We start from the raw sequence: 21,654 nt of genomic DNA, 5'->3' as shown, positions 1-21,654 counted from the left end.
CATATATAGATATTTGTTTGTAAATAAAGAGTTTTTTTTTATTTTTAATAGAATACAGATAATGGTTCAATTTTTGATTAGTATTCTAGAGGCCCTGATGTTTGTCACAGGCGTGGTACCTATAAGTATCCTTATACGTACCAAGCAACAATATAGTGTTTTAGAAGTTGAATGTTCTGAACAAACTGGATGTTTGAAGGAAAAACAAACCGATTTTTTGTAGTGACGTTCGTTTTGTTCGCAGTATTATGTGCAATAGTTGCTTCAAACTTGGTCAAAATTGAGGAACATTTTGCCAAATTCCAGGAGCCTATGGGTTTGGATATGTATAGAAATATAAAAACTTAGATCGACCATAATTTCTATGAAGTTCAAATAATTTTTTTCCACTTTCCACCCTCGGAACACATAAAACTATGTACTATGAAGCAATGAAACCAATGGAAACTTCAAAAATGACAAGTTCTTCTAAATAACGGTATTTTCTGAAAGGATGTTGTTGTTATTAATTGTTCCAAATACAAAAATCGCATTATCTGTATGCAACTTTTTAAACTGCGCTAAAACCACTAATGCAATTAGTGGTAGGTCCCAATGGACCTCATCACGCAGAATCGCTCTAAACTTTTTAAAATACCTATAAAAACCAATTTAATGATTCAATCACATAAAAATTTACAGTTTTCAACTTAAAACACTTTAATACAAGAAGTCATAAACCATCACGCTGCAAATCATGCAAAAGATAAAGTTATGTAGGAATAAAAATCAAAAAAGTCCAGCGGGACCACATCACGCACAGAAGGGTTATTTTTCACTTACGAGGGCAGTTCGGAAACTTCTTAGCCTAGCACAAAAAGCGCGGTATAAACAGAAAAAAGTTAAGTGTTTTGGAAACTTCCATCTGTGTTATGAACACATGTTAAATTTTGTTTCGATCTGGCAACTCCTTCATATAGAAACAGGTGTTCAAAAAAGACGCATCCGCAATTTTTTTACAATGGAAAAATTAGAAATGCGTGCTGTCATTAAATATTTACATAAAAAAGGTTTATCGGGACAAGAAATTCATAACGATATGGTGAATGTGTTAGATGAAAGTGCTCCTTCATATGCAACAGTAAAAAATTTGGTTGCTGAATTTAAACGTGGTCGTACAAGCATTGAAGATGAACCACATAGTGGACGTCCAAAAACAGCAACAACAACATAAATTTTAGACAAAGTGCATGATATGGTATTAAATGATCGACAAATAAAAGTGCGTGAAATTGCTAATATCATGGACATCTCAAATCATCGAGTCCATTTAATTTTGCATGAAGAAGAACCGCATTTTTCAAAAGTCGATCAAAAACGCATAGGAATGAACATTTCTCAAGCTTGTTTGGATCGTTTTAAGCGAAATAAAATGGATTTTAAGCGTCGTTTCCATTAGCGTAGCTAGACAATTTTCCTAGGGGGCTATAGCCCCCCTAGCTAAAAATTTATAGACTGAACTTATAGGTTCAATTAATGTTTTATTTCATAAAATTAAATAAAAAATTAGACATCAAAACAACTCGACAATTAATTTATAATAAAGCAACTAAAAGTAGTTCCACACTTTTCCCAGCAAAAAAAAATGTGAGTTGTTCTAAAGGCACAACTTTGAAAATACTTCCAAAATGTCCTCAATTATTTTAACCACACAGAAATTTTTTTTACTTCATTTTTTTTCATATTTTAATGTGTAATTTGTTGTTTCTTTTTTTTCAAATAGTTTAAAAAAAAGAGTAAGAATAAATAAATTGGTCCAAATCATTCAAATTTTGCCACAAAACTGCTAAATCCATTATAGAAAAATCGATAATTTTGGAAATTATTCGAGGAAAAACGTTTCAAACAAGCGTCAGAATGCTTTAAAAATCATAAAAAAATATAAAAATGATTTATTTGGGAAAATGTCACAAAATTTTTTAATTCACATTCAAAACACTGGATTCGGATCTCACCTTAAGAAGTGATGCAAATTCATTGCAACGGCTGTTGGAACGGTGGACATTTGTCCTATGACAAGCTCATATTACATTGATTGCTTCTCCGCCAATTTTGAACCACTTCTAGACCCAAAAAGAACATTTTCTCTACTTTTTTGGCGACGCTTTTTCGCAGCATTATTAAGATATTAATTTATGAAAGATTAGTTTTAATATCAATTACTATTTTTTTAATTAAATTGACTAAACTGAATCAGTCATAAGTTCAACCACAGCTTTATTTCATAAATATCTGACTTCAAATATTGCCATCGAAAACTACTACCACAACCCAAGTAATTCGATTGTTCATGAAAGTCTTTAGCGGAACTTTGTGCGATTGTATATACTTGTTTAATTTTTATAAAAATTAAAAAAACTATTGACATTTATTGAAAAATGGAAAATGGAAAAATGGGGTCTAAGCCCCCTCCCCAGAGGCCTTCCTACGCTTATGGTCGTTTCATAATTGTTGATGAGACATGGATCCAACACTATACTCCAGAGACAAAATAACAATCCAAACAATGGACTGAAGCTGGAGGAAGTGCCCCAAAGAAGGCAAAAATAATTCAATCGGCTGGTAAGGTTATGGCAACGGTTTTTTGGGACTTCAAAGGTATTTTACTCATTGACTATCTGCAAAAGGGTAAAACAATAAATTCAGATTACTATTGCAACCTTTTGGATCAATTAAATTTACAAATTCGAGAAAAACGTCCTGGCTTACAACACAAAAAAATAATTTTTCATCAAGACAACGCCCCAGCTCACAAGAGTGTTTTAACAATGGCTAAAATCAACGAATTAAAGTACGAGTTGCTTGACCACCCACCTTATTCTCCTGATTTAGCTCCCAGTGACTTTTACTTGTTCCCAAATCGAAAAAAAAAAATCCTTGCTGGCAAGCGTTTTATGTCAAATGAAGATGCAATTACAGTTGTAAACCACTATTGTGAAGACCTTGAGGAAAACTATTTTAATCAGAGGTTAGATTTGCTAGAAAAGCGTTGGACTAAGTGTATTGAAGTTTCAGGAGATTATATTGAAAAATAAAAATTTTTTTATAAACTAACTATTCTCTTTCATTGATAGGCTAAGAAGCTTCCGAACCGCCCTCGTATTAAAGAAAATTTCGTAGCTTGAAGGAACACATTGGAGTTCAAACTTGCAAAAATCATGAACTTCGTACACTGAAAGAAAAGCACGCCCGGTTCCAAAGATTTTGTCTTTACTTTAAAAATTTTGGTATTGATGCCGAGCCAAAGAAGCGGAGAATTCAAGTAAGGATATTTTTTAAGACACAATTCTCTTATAAATTTAGGTTTTGTGTTCTTGTTTCTAGGAAGCAAATTTTAATTTTTAAAATTTTCACCTTTTTTTTCTTCATATGTTATTAAAGTCCTTTTTAAACAAGTTAACGACAACTTTATTTTCCAAATTCAGACTCCAGTAGAAATTATGATATGTTTCAAGTAAAAAACGTCTTTAAAATAAAGTGTTGAAAACATGTCCTATTGTTGAACGATTTTTTGCTTTGTAGTCAAGATGCAAAAAGACAACAAAGTTAAAGACAATTTCATTAATTTTTAAGAAATTTTCTGAATTATTAATGTCAAGTTGATACCCATTTTTAAGTCAAATCACTTAATTATAAGGACAAAACGACTTTATTGAAAAGATTATCGACTTTTGGACCAGGAAACAAACTTTATATTGGAGAAATGCGTCTTCTTTGCTAAGCAAAATTTGCATTCGTATTTCAAGGACATGAAATCTTTGGCCTCAGGACAAGTTCATGATGAGCGCATTATTGGTAAAATTTTGTTTTTATTTTCACACATTTTTGGGAAGACGTGGAATTTGCGATCAACAATTTGCAAGTTTATTCAAAACGTCTTTACCTAGCGATAAAAGTCGGGAAGATTAAGAAAAAAAATATTTTTTTTTTACTTTTTACACCCTTCACCATTACCGTGGTACAGGGTATAATAAGTTTGTAATGCCAAGAAGGAAAAGTCTTAGACCCATCGTTTAGTATACCGATCGTCTTAGAATTAAAATCTGAGTCGATTTAGCGATGTCCGTCTGTCTGTTCATGTATTTTTGTGTGCAAAGTACAGGTCACAGTTTAAGTGCGCGCGTCCTCAAATTTGGCATAGGGTGGTTTTTTAGGACAGAGCCAATCGCTCTTGATTAAGCAAAAAATCGGTTCAGATTTAGATATAGCTGCCATATATATTTATCCCCGATCTGGTCATAGTTGGCGTGTTTATCAGCCGATTTTCTTCAAATTCCGTACATCCGAATATTTTATGAGTCTCGAAAAATGTGCAAAATATCAGCCAAATCGGCTCAGATTTAAATATAGCTCCCATATATATCTTTCGTCCGATTTAGACTTATATGACCACAGAGGCCAAAGTTTACTACCGATTTTCGTGAAATTTGGCATAGAGAGCAGTATTGATATTCTACCCTTGCTTGGTAAATTTGATTTAAGTCGGTTCAGATATAGCTCCCATATATATCTTTCGTCCGATTTGAATTTATATTACCTCAAAAGCCAGAGTATTGCCCTGACATGCTTCGAAATTGGCACAAGGAGTACGTTTAATAGTATCGGTAAGTGTACCAAATTTGGTTGAAATCTGTTCAGATTTAGATATAGCTCTCATATATATCTTTCGTCCGATTTGCGCTTATATGGACTCAAAAGCCAGAGTTTTGCCGTGATTTGCTTCAAATTTTGCACGATAGGTACGTTTGATGGTATCTTTATGTGTACCGAATTTGGTAGAAATCGGTACAGATTTAGATATAGCTCCCAATATATCTTTCATCCGATTTGCACTTATATGACCTAAAAAGCCAAATTTGCTTTAAATTTTGCACAGGAGGTACGTTTAATAGTATCGTTAATTGTGCCAAATTTGGTTGAAATTGGTTCAGATTTAGATATAGCTCCCATATATATGTTATCTTTCGCCCGATTTACACTCATATGACCACATAGGCCAAAGTTATACTCCCCAATTACGTGAAATTTTGCAGAGATTGCAAAATTATTATTCTAACTATGCATGTCAAACTTGGTCATCGCTTCAGATTTAGATACAGCTCCCATGTATGTGTACACGAGAGTTGCAAGCCAAATTGGGGGATCGGTTTATATGGGGGCTATATATTATTATGGACCGATGTGGACTAATTTTTGCAAGGTTGTTAGACACCATATACCAACACCATGTACCAAATTTCAGCCGGATCGGATGAAATTTGCTTCTCTTAGAGGATCGGCAAGCCAAATTGGGGGATCGGTTTATATGGGGGCTATATATAATTATGGACCGATGTGGACCAATTTTTGCAAGGTTGTTAGACACCATATACCAACACCATGTACCAAATTTCAGCCGGATCGGATGAAATTTGCTCCTCTTTGAGGCTCCGCAAACCAAATCTGGGGATCGGTTTATATGGGGGTTTATGAGGTCTGAGAGCAATATTTCGATGTGTTACAAACGGAATGACAAAGTTAATAAACCCCATTCCTATGGCGGAGGATATAAAAAAAGAACATCACAGCAAAAAAATTGGAAGTTCTTCCAAAGGCACAACTTTAAAAGCACTTCCGGAAGATGCACTCCCAATGATGTTCTTTATTTTAACTTCCTAGGAAGTTCTTTTAAATCAATATTTTATAACATGTTTTTTTTCATACTTTTAATGGGCAATTTTAACTTTTTTTTTCAAATAGGTTGCAATCAGAGTAAGAATTCATAAAATGGTAGAAATCATTTAAATTTTGTCGAAAAAATGCTAAATCTAATCTGAACAAAATGTGCATTTTTGAAAATATTTGAAGTCAAAAGTTTCCGACAAATGTTAGAATCCATTATAAATTACAAAAAAAAAAGATAAAAATTATTTATTTGCCAAAATATCACCGAATTTTTTAATTTACATCCATCTTCTGCGTCAATTTTGCACCACTTCCGGATCCAAAAAGAACATTTTCATTACTTTTGTGGCGACGCTTTTTTTGCTGGGATTTTCATTGGTTTTTTGACCCTTTTTTGCTGGGCAGTTTACTCTTGCGGCTTCGCATTTTTACTCTTTCCCATATGTGATATCTCACAATTAGTGTTTGATTAGAACCTATGGCCACCTTAGTGTTAAATATATAATACTCCCATGGAATCCATTGTACGTAAATTAGTTCAACATGTACACACGCAACGCACAAATCTCCCATAAATTCTGGCCCAGAAACTAGAAATTCCAATATCATCAAAAATAACTACGATTTTATGAAACTAATAAAAATTTGCGTCAACAATGACGATGAGAGGACAGTAAAAATTTACAAAAAAAAAAAAAAAAAAATCAATCACTCATTCATTCAGTGAGTGAGTGAGTCAGTCAGTCCATCCATTCAATTGATGAATTCAGTTCACTTCAACAGAAATCAGATCAATGCTTTTGAAGCCCACAAAGAATGTCATTCACTTTGGAAGCTCATCGATGGATGGATGAATGGCACCTACAAAAATTTCATTTCATTCCAGCATTTCAATGTGCGATAATGGGTGGCAGTGGCCAATGGAGAATTCCAAAAGGCCTTACGAACAAATAAATTGATTTTTCCACCTCCCTTCTTTAATTTCATACGTTTTGATTAATTTTCGCTTGTTTTTATATTTTTTGAAGCAATTTTTCACCTCCAGTGGGAATGGTGGGTGTATACACCTTTTGTGCTATAGGGATGACATTCAAGATAAACCCTAGGATGGGAAGGAATAACATTCCCTTAAGATTTTAGTATGCCACAAGTAGCACATACTCAACTAAGAGTTTACGTGGATCTGAAAATTTATACCACCCTTTGGGAATATTGGTATTGATTCCGAGCCACTGATGCAACTTAATTATTTAAATTAAAGAAATTTTAAGACGCTGTCTAAAATTAGGATATTTGTTATCTTATTTTCCTTGCCTATTCGTGAAAAAAAATAAAAGCAAAGACTACAAACTTACTTTTAATTAAAATTTCTTAACTTTTTTGTTTTAAAGAAATGTCTCCATTATATTCAGTAAACCGCGTGTATTAACATTTACGAGGGCAGTTCGGAAACTTCCATCTCTGTTATGAACACATGTTAAATTTTGTTTCGATCTGACAAATACTTCATATAGAAACTGGTGTTCAAAAAAGACGCATCCGCAAATTTTTTTATAATGGAAAAATTAGAAATGCGTGGTGTCATTAAATATTTACATAAAAAAGGTTTATCGGGACAAGAAATTCATAATGATATGGTGAATGTGTTAGGTGAAAGTGCTCTTTCATATGCAACAGTAAAAAATTAGGTTGCTGAATTTAAACGTACAAGCATTGAAGATGAACCACGTAGTGGACGTCCAAAAACAGCAACAGAAATTGTAGCCAAAGTGCATGATATGGTATTAAATGATCTACAAATAAAAGTGCGTGAAATTGCTAATATCATGGGCGTCTCAAATGATAGGGTCCATTTAATTTAGCATGAAGAACTACATATGAAAAATCTTTCTACAAGATGGGTGCCGCATTTGTTAACAGTCGATCGAAAACGCATAAGAATGAACATTTCTCAAGCTTGTTTGGATCGTTTTAAGCGAAATAAAATGGATTTTAAGCGTCGTTTCATAACAGTTGATGAGACATGGATCCACCATTATAATCCAGAGACAAAAGAACAATCCAAACAATGGATTGAAGCTGGAGGAAGTGCCCCAAAGAAGGCAAAAACAATTCAATCGGCTGGTAAGGTTATGGCAACGGTTTTTTTTTGGGATTTCAAAGGTATTTTATTGATTGACTATCTGCAAAAGGGTAAAACAATAAATTCAGATTACTATTGCAACCTTTTGAATCAATTAAATGTACAAATTCGAGAAAAACGTCCGGGCTTACAATACAAAAAAATAATTTTTCATCAAGACCACGCACCAGCGCACAAGAGTGTTTTAACAATGGCTAAAATCAACGAATTAAAGTACGAGTTGCTTGATCACCCACCTTATTCTCCTGATTTAGCTCCCAGTGACTTTTACTTGTTCCCAAATCTAAAAAAAGATCCTTGCTGGCAAGCTTTTTACTTCAAATGAAGATGCAATTACAGTTGTAAACCACTATTTTGAAGACCTTGAGGAAAACTATTTTAATCAAGGAATAGAATTGATAGAAAAGCGTTGGACTAAGTGTATTGAAGTTTCAGGAGATTATATTGAAAAATAAAAAATATTTTTGAAAAACTAACTATTCTCTTTCATTGATAGGCTAAGAAGTTTCCGAACCGCCCTCGTAGGTTGCACAATATTTCATTTTAGGTCAATATATATTTCAGAGTATTTCATTGTTAGCCGCCATATAGACCGATCTCCCGAATTTTATTCTTGGGCTTCTATAAACTGTATGTATTACCCGATTTGCCTGAAATTGGAAATCTAGAGGAATTTTGGAACCACAAATAGGTGTGCTGAAATTGAGGTGTAACTGTCCATTTTTGGTATAACCCCCATATAGACCGATCTCCCGATTTAGCTTCTTGGGCGTCTAGAGGCTATATTTTCTAGCCGATTTGCCTGAAATTTAAAATCTAGAGGTATTTTAAGATCACAAATAGGTGTGTCGCAAATTGTGCCTATCGGTTCATGTTTTGGTATAGCCCCCATATAGACCTATCTCCCGACTTTATCCTGGGGTTCTAGTATCCATAGTTTTTATCCACTTTGCGGAAATTAGAAATCTAGAGGTATTTTAGGACCATAACGAAGTGTGTAGAGAATGGTCCGTATCGGTCTATGTTTTGGTATAGCCCCCATATAGACTGATCTCCCGATTTTACTTCTTGGGCATCTAGAATTCGTAGTTTTCACCTAAATAGGTCAGCCGAATATGGCGTGTGTCGACCCATGTTTTAGTATAGCCTCCTCATAGACCGATCTCCAGATTTAACTCCTTGGGCTTCTAGAAACCGTAGTTTTTATCCGATTTGCACAAAAATGTAAATATATTGGAATTTTAGACCCTCAAAAATCTCTATCGCATTTATTTTTACCGCTCCGTTTGGTAAGGGTACGCCCAAAGAAAAAAATATTTTCCTCCGGAATGAAATTTAAAAATCGATGATTTGACTGTGGCATAGGAAAAGAGATATGTTTGTTTCGAATTTATTTCGGCATAAGCCGGCTATCAATGTAAAACCTTTTTTCGGAGGGTTCAAGTGTGGTTTTTGTTGGGTTTAATAAACTGCCTGAATTTATTCTGATAATTGGTTGATAGTTTTGCTGCAAGTCGAGGATGCTGATGAGGAATGTGGTAATTCCGAAACGTGCGTCCATCCAACCATCTTGCAGTCTATAGGGCTTTGCCCAAATAAATTTGACAAACATTCTTTTCCTCTGTTGGTTAAGCTACAATTGTAGTTTAGTCAATGTATGATTTTAAGCTGAAATAAAAAACAACAACAATGCTTAAAGAACAAAACCAACAATAACAAAACAAAACAAATTTAAAAAAAAAAACGAAATTTCCCTTTCACCGAAAAAAAATATTGACCTAATATGGAAAATTATGCAACTTAAATTTTAGGACTCGAAATTTACGCAATGCTAAGGACAAAATTCTTTAAAATAATGACAAATATATTTTTCATTAAATTTAGGACTTGCGTCCTTTTGTTGAAGTTGTAGATCTTTGAAGTAAGATCTTACCTTAAAATAAAGAAAAACATTTTTAATTTAAAGAAATCGTCTTTAACTCTGACATATTGAATTTTTGAATTTAATATAAAAATGCTTCAAATATCGACTAAGACTTATGTTAAAGACTTGCATCTTTTTTTTAGCATTAAGAAAACAGTTTTTACTTTGAAGTACTTGGCATAATTTGGATTTTGAAACTGGAATTTGTTTGTACATGAATACCTTTATTAATATATCGCAAACAGAAAATAAAAATTCGGTGAATGAGATCAGCATCCAATTTTAATTTTATCGATCCTAGATTTAAAACCAGGGGTCCCTAAAAATGTCTTTATTTTAAAGAAGCCGCATCTTTGGCTCGGAATCAATACCAAAATCCTTAAAGGAAGGTCAAAATCTTTGGATCCAAGTAAACTTTTTTTTGAGTGTTCGTATAAAGTATTTTCGTTTAGAGCAAACTACTCGTAATCCGAATTTTTGATAAGCAATTCAACGATTGTCTCTAAAATTTGTGTCAAAAGAAAATTAACTTGTCTAAAATTTCGTTCCTCAGAAAAGAAAACACTTCTTTCGGGGTTTAACAGGTGCACTGATCATGCAAATTGCTTGAAACTGAAAGTAAAATTTACAGATTAAATGAATACGATGAGTAAGTATTCATTTAAATAATGGCGGTAAAAATCTACAGATTTAAGATTTCAAATCAAGGCGTTATTTCATCATATACACGATATGTTCTCTAAAACTCAAATAAAATTGGTTCTCATAAATCCAGAATCTGATCTAGTCTTCATAGGTAGTATCTGGGTGAATTGATTTGCTTGGGGGAAAATTTGTCATCAAACCCCCTAAAATTCTATATATTATCAAGAAACCCGCTAAGACGAAGAGTTTTCAAAGTAAACTATTAATTTGATTCATGGTGGTGGGTATTTAAGATTCGGCTCGGCCGAACTTACTGCTGTATATACTTGTTATATTGGTGTCTCAATCTCATTATTTCCGTTGTGCATTTGCATCTAACGCCAAGAAGGAAAAGTCAGATCCCATTGTTTAGTATACCGATCGCCTAAGAATTGAATTCTGAGTCGATTTAGCTATGTCCGTCTATCTGTCTGTCTGTTCATGTATTTTTGTGTGCAAACTACGGGTCACAGTTTAAATCTGATCGTCCTCAAATTTGGCATCCTCAAATCGGGACAAAGACAATCGCTATTGATTTTGGAAAATATCGGTTCGGATTTAGATATAGCTGCCATATATATTAACCACCGATCTGGTCATAGTAGGCGTATCTATCAACCGATCTTCTTGAAACTCCGTACATCCGAATATTTTCGATATAGCTCCCATATATACGATATGCACTTACATGGTCCCAGATGCCAGAGTTTTACCCTGATTTGCTTACAATTTTGTACAAGGATTACAATTGATATTATCGTCAATTGTGACAAATTTAGTTGAAATCGGTTCAGATTTAGATATAGCTCCCATATATATCATTCGCACGATTTAGATTCATATGACCACAGAGGCCAAAGTTTACTACCGATTTGCGCGAAATTTTGTACAGAGAGTAGAATTGACATTCTATCAATGAAATCGGTTCATATTTAAACATAGCCCCATATATATCTTTCTCCCGATTTAGACTCATGTGACCATAGAGGCCAAAGTTTTAGTCCGATTTATGTGAGGCTATGCACAGGGAGTAGAATTGGTATTAAAGCTATCCATGCCAAATTTGATCCTTCGCCCGATATGAATTTAATTGCCTCTAGAGGCCAGAATTTTATGTTTATTTCCTTCACATTTTGCACAAAGAGTACAATGGATGGTCAGTACCAATTTTCGTTGAAATTGGTTCAGATTTAGATATAGCTCCCATATATATCTTTCGCCCGATTTAGATTCATATAACTACCGGAGACCAAATTTTCATTTCGATTTACTTGAAATTTTTCCCTGAGAGTGGATTTAAGATTTTAGCATTGTGTACACTCAGAAAAGAGTGAAACCATTAACGAGTTAGTTTTAACTAACCAGTGTTTATATTGAATTTCACATGTCGCTAAAAAGCATGTACCCATTGTAAATTCAACATTTTCCTATGGGTTAGTAATTTTTTTTTTAACTTTTGTCAAATTCAAATTTAACTCTTCAGAAATAAAAAAATAACTAAATAATACATTTTCTAAAAACGAAAGAAATTAATGTTCTGGATTTCCTAGGCCACCTGGTGACTTGGAGCAAGGAGACCTCAAGGGGGAGGATTTGAGTTATTACATCCCAATTCTACATGTCGTCATATTATATTTAGTACAAATACTTACTCTTCTGTAATACAATTCCTTTAGAATCATTTATTAGATTTTATTTTTATCATTTTATACACTAAAAAAAGCATGCCCGGTTCCAAAGATTTTGTCTTTACTTTAAAAGAAGCGGAGAATACAAGTAAGGATACTTTTAAGACACAATTCTCTGTTAAATTTGGGTTTTGTGTACTTGCTTCTAGGAAGCAAATTTTAATTTTTCGCCTTTTCAGCTTTTTTTCTTCATATGCTATCAAATTCCTTTAACAACGAGTTAACGACAACTTTTTTCCCAAGTAAATACTCGACTTCCAGTAGAAATTATGCTGTTTCAAGTTAAAAACGTCTTTAAAATAAAGTGTTTGAAAACATGTTCTATATTTGAAATGAAAATTTCAAAATTTTTCTGAATTATTAAAGTCAAGTTGTAGCTCAACTACTCAGTATTATGGAATTTACTTGTAGTTACGAGGTTCAATGTTCTGAGTGTACCAAATGTAATTCACATTGGTTAAGATTTGGGTATAGCTCCCATATATAAGCCTGATTTAGGGAAATATGGTAGAAATGTTCATATTTTATACCCATTTCGGCCAGGCCGAAGCTTATGTACCCTCCACCATGGATTGCGTATAAACTTCTTCTAAACACTGCCATCCACAATCGAATTACTTAAGTTGCGGTAACGCTTTTCGATGGCAAGGTATTTTAAAACCTCCTAACACCGTCTTCTGAATTGTAAGTAAGTCCATACGTGGTATATTTGAAATTAAAAAAGACCGATTAAATACGTATATAATTCAGTTCGGCAAAATTTTCTATAGAAATAAAATTTTGACAAAGTTTTCTATAGAAATACAATTTTGACAAAATTTTCTATATTAATAAAATTTTAACAAAATTTTCTATAGAAATAAAATTTTGGCAAAATTTTCTATAGAAATAAAATTTTTACAAAATTTTCTATAGAAATAAAATTTTCACAAAATTTTCTATAGAAAAAAAATTTTCACAAAATTTTCTATTGAAATAAAATTTTGACAAAATTTTCTATAGAAATGAAATTTTAACAAATTTTTCTATAGAAATAAAATTTTCACAAAATTTTCTATAGAAATAAAATTTTAACAAAATTTTCTATAGAAATAAAATTTCGACAAAATTTTCTATTGAAATAAAGTTTTGACAAAATATTCTATTGAAATAAAGTTTTGATAAAATTTTCTATAGAAATGAAATTTTAAAAAATTTTCTATAGAAATAGAATTCTAACAAAATTTTCTATAGAAATAAAATTTTGACAAAATTTTCTATAGAAATAAAATTTTGGTAGATTATTTTTGGCTCGAGTGGCAACCATGATTATGAGCCGATATGGACCAATTTTTTGTGTGATTAGAGATCGGCTATATATAACTATAGACCGATATGGACCACTTTTGGTATGGTTGTTAGCGGGCATATATTAACACCACGTTCCAAATTTGAACCGGATCGGATGAATTTTGCTCCTCCAAGAGGCTCCGGAGGTCAAATCTGGAGAAAGTTTTATATGGGGGCTATATCTAATTATGGACCGATATGGACCAATTCTGGCACGGTTGTTAGAGATCTTATACTAACACTATGTTCCAAATTTCAACCCGATTGGACGAAATTTGCTTCTCTTACACGCAGAGAAGGAATATGATCACCTCAACCATGTTTCGAGAGCAAAATGTTATTTTTGGACGGGGAACAAATAACATGTTTGCGGCAACCATAATATTTTCTCAAAAAGCCTATGTCTGACTTCGGCAACCATATATATGTTTGCCGAGAAAACAACATTTTTGCGACAAAAAAGCTCCATGGTCACCGTCCGAAAAAAACATTTAGCTCTCGAAACATGGTTGAGGTGATCATATTCCTTCTCTGCGTGTAGAGGCTCGGCAAGCCAAATCGGGGGATCAGTTTATATGGGGGCTATATATAATTATGGGCCGATGTGGACCAATTTTTGCATGGTTGTTAGAGACCATATACCAACACCATGTTCCAAATTTCAGCAGGATCGGATGAAATTTGCTTCTCTTAGAGGCTCAGCAAGCCAAATCTGGGGATCGGTTTATATGGGGGCTATATATAGTTATGAACCGATGTGGACCAATTTTATTAGAGACCATATACTAACACCCTGTACCAAATTTCAGCCGGATCGGATGAAATATGCTTCTGTTAGAGGCTCCGCAAGCCAAATCTGAGGGTCCATTTATATGGGAGCTATACGTAAAAGTGGACCGATATGGCCCATTTTCAATACCGTCCGACCTACATCGATAACAACTACTTGTTCCAAGTTTCAAGTCGAAAGCTTATTTCGTTCGGAAGTTAGCGTGATTTCAACAGGCGGTCGGACGGACGGACATGCTTAGATCGACTCAGAATTTCACCACGACCCAGAATATATATACTTTATGGGGTCATAGAGCAATATTTCGATATGTTAAAACGGAATGACAAAGCTAATATACCCCTATGGTGGAGGGTATAAAAAGATTTAACATTCTATCTAACTGTGGCGAATTTTATCCAAATCGGTTTATATTTAGAAAAACAGCCATATATTCTTCCGATTTATGCAAAACTGGCACAACGTCAACGAAGATGTCCCCGATACTTTCCACTGAAGATTTAGATAAGGTTCCGCCTGTGTAAATGTCGCTCGATATGGCCAAATATTGTCACAAACTCCACAATTGACCACCTATCTTAGTGAAATTTAGTCAATATCCTTGTGAAATCACCAATTCTAAAAATTCCTCAAATTGTCATATACCTCTAATGCGCTTTACAGACTATCAGTTATTCCGGACGGAATGTCGGTGATTGTAAAGAATCTTACAGTGTGTCGGATCGATACGACTCGTCGGCGATGACTAAATAATCGGTAAATGTGTTATCGATTCCATAAACATGCAGCAGTATCGATTATGCCTTCGGGCTTAACTTATAATGTGCACAATATATGGGATATGTCCGACACGAGCACTGTCGTCCGGAATAACTGATAGTCTGTAAAGCGCATAATACATGTGTATCGCCGTTAAGATTTATCCGGCGATACATGGGCTTTTGTGCAATAAATAAAATGGGCTTTTGTGCAATAAATAAAATGACTCTAGCTTTATATTTCCCATATTATACCCTCCATCATATGATGGGGGTATATTAACTTTGTCATTCCGTTTGTAACACATCGAAATATTGCTCTAAGACCCCATAAAGTATATATATAAGTATATATTTGGCTTGTGGAGCCTCTAACAGAAGCATATTTCATCCGATCCGGCTGAAATTTGGTACATGGTGTTAGTATATGGTCTCTAATAAAATTGGTCCACATCGGTTCATAACTATATATAGCCCCCATATAAACCGATCCCCAGATTTGGCTTGCGGAGCCTACAAGAGAAGCAAATTTCATCCGATCCGGCTGAAATTTGGTACATGGTGTTGGTATATGGTCTCTAACAACCGTGCAAAAATTGGTCCACATCGGTTCATAATTATATATAGCCCCCATATAAACCGATCCCCAGATTTGGCTTGCGGAGCCTACAAGAGAAGCAAATTTCATCCAATCCGGCTGAAATCTGGTACATGGTGTTGGTATATGGTCTCTAACAACCATGCAAAAATTGGTCCACATCGGTCCATAATTATATATAGCCCCCATATAAACCGATCCCCAGATTTGGCTGCGGAGCCTCAAAGAGAAGAAAATTTCATCCGATCCGGCTGAAATTTGGTACATGATGTTGGTATATGGTCTCTACCAACCATGCAAAAATTGGTCCATATCGGTCCTTGATTATATATATCCCCCATATAAACCGATCCCCAGATTTGGCTTGTGGAGCCTCTAAGAGAAGCATATTTTATCCGATCCGGCTGAAGTTTGGTACATGGTGTTAGTATATGGTATCTAACAATCATGCAAAAATTGGTCCACATCGGTCCATAATTATATATAGCCCCTATATAAACCGATCCCCAGATTTGGCTTGCGAAGCCTCAAAGTGAAGCAAATTGCATCCGATCCGGCTGAAATTTTGTACATGATGTTGGTATATGGTCTCTAACAAAGGTGCAAAAATTGGTCCACATCGGTTCATAATTATATATAGCCCCCATATAAACCGATCTCCAGATTTGGCTTGCGAAGTCTCCAAGAGAAGCAAATTTCACCCAATCCGGTTGTAATTTGGAACATGGTGTTAGTATATGATCTTTAACAAGCGTGCCAGAATTGGTCCATATCGGTCCATAATTATATATAGCCCCCATATAAAACGTTCTCCAGATTTGACCTCCGGAGCCTCTTGGAGGAGCAAAATTCATCCGATCCGGTTCAAATTAGGAACGTGGTGTTAGTATATGGTCGCTAACAACCATACCAAAATTGGTCCAATCACACAAAAATTGGTCCATATCGGTTCATAATCATGGTTGCCACTAGACCCAAAAATAGTCTACCAAAATTTTATTTCTATAGAAAATTTTGTCAAAATTTTATTTCTATAGAAAATTTTGTCAAAATTTTATTTCTAGAGAAAATTTTGTTAAAATTTGTTTCGGTTCATAAAAAATTTTCATCATTGTCAAAATTTTATTTCTATAGAAAATTTTGTCAAAAGTTTATTTCTATAGAAAATTTTGTGAAAATTTTATTTCTATAGAAAATTTTGTTAACATTTTTTTCTGTAGAAAATTTTGTCAAAATTTTATGTCTACTTTGTCAAACTGAATTATATACGTATTGGATCGATCTTTTTTGATTTAATATATACCACGTATGGACTTACATACAATTTAGAAGATGGTGTTAGGAGGTTTTAAGATACCTTGCCATCGGCAAGCGTTACCGCAACTTAAGTAATTCGATTGTGGATGACAGTGCTTAGAAGAAGTTTCCACGCAATCCATGATGGAGGGTACATAAGCTTCGGCCTGGCCGAACTTACGGCCGTATATACTTGTTTTTTACTTAATTGTGTTACGTTTCGGGGCATTAGATTTAAATTTAAAGTCTAGAGATTTTGTAGAAATTAATATATGTTTGCATTCAAGCATATTATATTTACAAGCATTTTATGTCCCAAACATAATTTGGAGAAACATTTTTAAACATGTTTCTCCAAATCGGTTCTGATTTAAATATTTGTATATGGGAATGTAAACCAAAAAAAAAAAAATAATAATGAATGGATTGAGATGGTATCAAAAATGTACAATGAACAAATTCTGAGAAAATCGGTTGTCTAGCGAACCAATAAAAAGAGCTTTTTGTAAATAAAACCCGAATTTATAAACCAAACCTAATACATTGATGGTATTGGACACATTTTAGGAGTATTAGTTGAACACTTACCTTACTACCTATCAACACTGAGAAAAATATTGCCGTGAAACCAAAGAGTTCATGTCCTTAAGATACGAATGCGAATTTTGCTTAGCATAGAGGACGATTTTCTCTGATATAAAGTGTTTTTCTTTGTCCAAAGTGTATCAACTTTTCAATCAAGGTGTTTTTTCCTAAATGGTTCGACTTAAAACTGGGTACCTGAAAGGCAAATTTTCTTGGACCAATTTCATATGGCTTTAATAAGTTACAAAAATTATTTAAAATTAATGAAATCGTCTTTAAGTTTATTAACATTTTAACTACAAAGTAAAAAAGGGTTCTAAGGACGGTGATGTGTTCCAGCACTTGATTTCGAAGAAGAAATAAAGTGCTGAAAAAACGAATAAATTGAAATTTGTTTCCTAGAATCAATTATGCAAAACTCAAATTTAAAAGAGAAGTGTGTCTTATAGGCAACTTTACGTCAATTCTACACTTTTTTGGCTTGGGATCAATACCAAAATCATTAGTATAAAACTTCGGAACTGGGTATGCTTTTTTTAGTGTAGTTTTTACAGTATTTATTTTTTATTGGTCACTTCCAAATTCGCTATGGAAGCTCTAGAAATTCGTATACATCCACAATCCCTTGATACATTTTCAAATCCCATTCCATACATTGCTTGGTACTCCTAAGTATTTTTTTGTTGTTTTTTTTTTTTTGTTGGGAGGCATATTTATACTACGGTGTGAAAAGTTTATAAGTTTCTTTTTCACTGCAAGGGAAAAATCCTTTCTCATTTTATTTTCGCCATTCAGTAAAGGATGTCGCAAAGGGAATAATTTAAAAGTTTTTTTATGAAAAAAATTACGCAGTGAGCCTTGTGAATAAAAGCCAGATATATTTGCAGTATACTGCAGTCAATGCAGTCAAATCCTTTTGACCGAAAAGGAAGCTCATTGAAAAGGTTTTAAATAAAAGTAAGCAGTTCTTTCATTCAATCGTTTTTCCGTTCCTCCTATCAATCGGTCGGTCAGTCATTCATTGGTTATGGGACAAAATACTTATGTGACAACAGGAAAAAGGAAAATTTCCAGGAAAGTGTATAAATGAATCAAATTATACAATGTAGAGACACAGAGAATATATTCACGATTTCTATGTAAATAAAGCGATAATATAATAACCTTAAAGAAAATTGTCAATTTATAAATAGATAAATTAAACTACCGCCCTCTACAACACTTTATTTTTGTGTTTAACGTAGACAATATTCCCAGAACCACCAATAGTTTTTCACAATGTGTTACTGAAAATTATCTTTTCAATGGTTGCCTTGTTTTCAGAAGCGCTTTAGTGTGAATATCCAATATTGGATTTTATTCATCATCTTTTCTCATCGAAATTTGTTTGAAGAAATACTGCAGAAAAAAAGTTGGCATATTTTTTACAACTCATTCGATGCGTACATGCGTAATTACATTTAGAAATGCTACACTGAAAAAATATTGACCTAATATGGAAGATTATGCAACTTAAATTTTAGGAATCGAAATTTACGCAAATTTAAGGACAAAATTCTTTAAAATAATGACATTTTAATTAAATGAAAGTTTATAATCTTTGTTTCAAAATATTTTTGCATTAAATTTTCGTGAAATTTTCCGTCTCTCTGCTGAAGTTTTTGATCTTTGAAGTAAGGCAAAATTTTCTTAAAATAAAGAAAAACATTTTTAATTTAAAGAAATCGTCTTTAAGTCAACTGACATATTGCATTTTTAAATTTAAGATAAAATCGCTTCAAATATAGACTAAGGCTTATTTTAAGGATTTGCACCTTTGGTTTAAAGTTTTTTTTTTTTAACATTAATACCTTTATTACCTTTATACCTTTATTAATACATCGCAAAAAGAGGATAAAAATTCGATGAATGAGATTTGTATCCAATTTTAATTTTATATATCCTAGATTTAAAGCCAGGGAGGTCCGTCAAAAATGTCTTTATTTTAAAGAAGCCGCATGTTTGGCAGATAGAACAAGTAAACAAGTTGAAGTCGAGCGGGGCCGACTAAATTATACCCTTCACCACCGTCTACACCAAAATGTTTGATACCATCTCAAATCCATCAAATTTATTGGGAACTGTATAAAGCTCTAAATTAGAATGTACCACTATTGAAATCTGAAACGATTTCGACAAATTTTTTTGCACTAATTTAAACTAAGTAGTCACATGAATGAGTTCAAAATAATAATTAGGTGATTTTCATAAAATTTTTGATATTTGAACTTCTTACACGGACGAAAACGACTGTTTTTCATAGGTTTGGATGTAAAACTTATATGTTTAGAACTCAAATTTTTTAACACAATATTTTTGAGTGCAACCATATAATGTTCATAAACTAGCATAACATGTTTAGGACATATATGTTAATATGTTAGAACATATTATGTGTTTTGAAAGAGAGACCTACAGGCTATGCTGCAAGTAAAAGAATGGAAGTAACCAATTGGCGCCTTAAAAATATATCCACACAAAAAAAAAATTTAATTAAAGATTTTTTTCTACCAGTGTATGCCTAAGTCGAAACATAATATGTTTGAGCAATACAAACAATATTTTGTTTGGAACAATCCTGAAAATATATATGCTTGAAGCAAAATGTTTTTGGGCTTTTTTTGAGGGTGTAGGTGAAAGTGTGATAAACTAAATTGATATTCAAAATTTGTTATAAATTACGAGATGTAGTTTTTATCCATTTTGCCTGAAATTAGAAATCAAGAGGTATTTTAAAACCCTAAAGAGGTGTGCTGAAAATTACGAGTATCGGACCATGTTTTTATATAGCCACCATATAGACCGATCTCCAGATTTTATTCTTGGGATTATAGAAACCGTAGTTATTATCCAACTTGCCTCAAATTGGAAATCTATGCCCAAAATGGTGAGTATAGGTCCATGTTTTGATATAGCCATCAGATAGACTGATCTCCCGATATTACTTTTTGGGCTTCTAGAAACCGTAATTGTTGTCCACTTTGGGGGTAAAAATCTACTAATGGGGGTAAAAATCTACAGATGTTAGATTTTAAATCAAGGCGTTATTTCATTTTCATTTCATTTTCTTGCACACTTGCTCACGACGTTTATGATTCCTCTAAAACTCAAACAAAAATGGTTCTTATAAATCCAGAATCTGATCTAGTCTTCATAGGTAAAATCTTTGAATTTATCTTCGGGAAGTGTACTGGTTGAACTGACCTGCTTGTCATCAAATCCCCATGAAATTTTCACAGGAAACTATAATATTTGATTCATGGTGTTGGGTATTTAAGATTCGGCCCGGCCGAATTTACTGCTTTATATACTTGGTTTAGTGTAATATGAAGTTCAAGATGGGTGAATTTGTAGTAAAATTTAAAAATTTTGAGAAACTATTTTGTGAGAAGTATTTGTGTGTATTATTTTTTTCCGTCTTTTAGTTAATTTGACTAATGCACGCAAAAAAATCATTAGAGTAAAGGAAACTTTTTCCAAACATAATAATTTCATGAACTAAAATAAAGATAAATTGGCTTCAGTGAAATAGAGAGTTCACTTTAAATATTAACCAAATTCTGGAAAATATTGCTAAAATGTTAATTCTACTTTCATGTAAATGGAATTGAAACTTTGGCCTTCGGAGCTCAAAGGAATTTATATAAGTCGTGATGAGAGCTATATATAAATCTCAGCCGATTCCCCATAGAAAAAATTTCACGATTCATATTTTCAATTAAAGTCTTAATTGGGTTTTGAAAAATATTCAATCAAGAATTCAATTGATGTTTTAATTGACTTTCAATTAATTTTTTAATTGATACTATAATTCTGTGACTGAAGATATTTCAATTAAAAATTAATTGGATACATTAATTTTGTAAAACAAAAACATATTTTTTTTTGTACAACAAAATTAGGTATTGCCAATACCATCAGTTATACTTCTTGTGCAAAATTTGAAGCAAATTAATATGCATTAAGTGCATATCGGACAAAAGAATATATATGGGAGCCATATCTAAATTTGAACCGATTTTTTTCAAAATCAATAGCGATTGTCTTTGATTCGCAGAAAGTCTCTGTACCAAATTGGAGGTTGATCAGACTTGAAGTGGGAGCAATACTTTGCACA

The sequence above is a fragment of the Haematobia irritans genome, chromosome 2, assembly GCF_050003625.1.
Source record: "Haematobia irritans isolate KBUSLIRL chromosome 2, ASM5000362v1, whole genome shotgun sequence".
In the NCBI taxonomy this organism is placed as follows: Eukaryota; Metazoa; Arthropoda; class Insecta; order Diptera; family Muscidae; genus Haematobia; species Haematobia irritans.
The sequence above is the reverse complement of the archived record's forward strand: the minus strand, read 5'-3'. Positions refer to the sequence as shown.